Source organism: Scyliorhinus torazame, chromosome 4 (genome assembly GCF_047496885.1).
Source record: "Scyliorhinus torazame isolate Kashiwa2021f chromosome 4, sScyTor2.1, whole genome shotgun sequence".
NCBI classification, from domain to species: Eukaryota; Metazoa; Chordata; class Chondrichthyes; order Carcharhiniformes; family Scyliorhinidae; genus Scyliorhinus; species Scyliorhinus torazame.
Window position 1 is genome coordinate 30,920,972 of NC_092710.1, and position 1,349 is coordinate 30,922,320.

Below are 1,349 nucleotides of genomic sequence, written 5' to 3' on the forward strand. Positions count from 1 at the left end.
TCATATTTGGAGCTGGCTTTCAGGGCAATCCGCTGCCGTAACGGAATAGGGGGCTATGTGTGGTTGCGAATGGGATGTGTCCAGCCGTTTTTTTCATCGGGACCGTTAGCTAGTCGGGTAGTTCTGTGGAAATTCTGTGCAGGTGACACTTCGGCTGACGGGAACACCATCTCTTATCTGCTTGACATATTTAAAACATCTTAGTCATATTTCATTATGTGTCTTTATTTACGTCTTAATGTAATGATTGGTGCTGTGGCTTAGATGGTTAAAGCACCTGTCTTATAAACAAGAGATCCTGAGTTCAAATCTCAGCGGTGCCTTTATACATTCAGGTCAAAGCATGTAGCCTGTGAAGAATGCTCCTCATTTAATGGTGAATATCTGTGGTACTGACCTTCACAATTGTTTTGGGCAGCACGGTAGCATTGTGGATAGCACAATTGCTTCACAGCTCCAGGGTCCCAGGTTCGATTCCGGCTTGGGTCACTGTCTGTGCGGAGTCTGCACGTCCTCCCCCTGTCTGCGTGGGTTTCCTCCGGGTGCTCCGGTTTCCTCCCACAGTCCAAAGATGCGCAGGGTAGGTGGATTGGCCATGATAAATTGCCCTTAGTGTCCAAAATTGCCCTTGGTGTTGGGTGGAGGTGTTGAGTTTGGGTAGGGTGCTCTTTCCAAGAGCCGGTGCAGACTCAGGGGGCCGAATGGCCTCCTTCTGCACTGTAAATTCAATGATAATCTATGATTAATCTAGGACAAAGGTTCGGCACAACATCGTGGGCCGAAGGGCCTGTTCTGTGCTGTATTTTCTATGTTCTATGTTAATGACGTTCCAGTGAACCCCTGAGAACTCATCATTGCATTGAAGATCACATAGATGAACACACACAGACACGCACACGCATGGGCACAAACACACATGTACAAGCACACGCGCACACACACTCACACACACACACACACACACAGGCACAGCACGCGCACATGCAGGCAGCGACAGACAGACACACAGGCACACAAAATAAAATTTGCACAGCCCCCTGGGTTTTGACGTTCGCAATGTATTATTTTTCACCTGCTTGGAAAATGTTCTTCATTTGTTGGTGTGGGATCAGAGGGCTTCGCGGATTTGGAATTAATTTGTTGTCACGACGCAATAGAATGATAGATTTTTGATGGTTTAATTCAGATTATTTTTCCGGTAATATTATCTTTCCCTTTCACTAAGGTCTGTCTGGAGATGATCTGAAATACACGTGTCCATCACTGTCGAACCAGTCAGATAACGATTCGGAACAGCATGCAGAGAAGGGGGAAAATGAAACTGACACATTTGAAGCCAATCCTCACAA

At 46.5% G+C, this 1,349-nt stretch overlaps 1 non-coding gene across 1 annotated transcript; it reads left to right on the forward strand.

The window, feature by feature from the left end:
* Positions 1-249: 249 nt before the first annotated feature.
* trnai-uau (transfer RNA isoleucine (anticodon UAU)) lies at positions 250-323 on the forward strand. Its single transcript has one exon. It is a non-coding gene; the product is annotated as a tRNA-Ile (tRNA).
* The last annotated feature ends 1,026 nt before the right edge of the window (positions 324-1,349 follow it).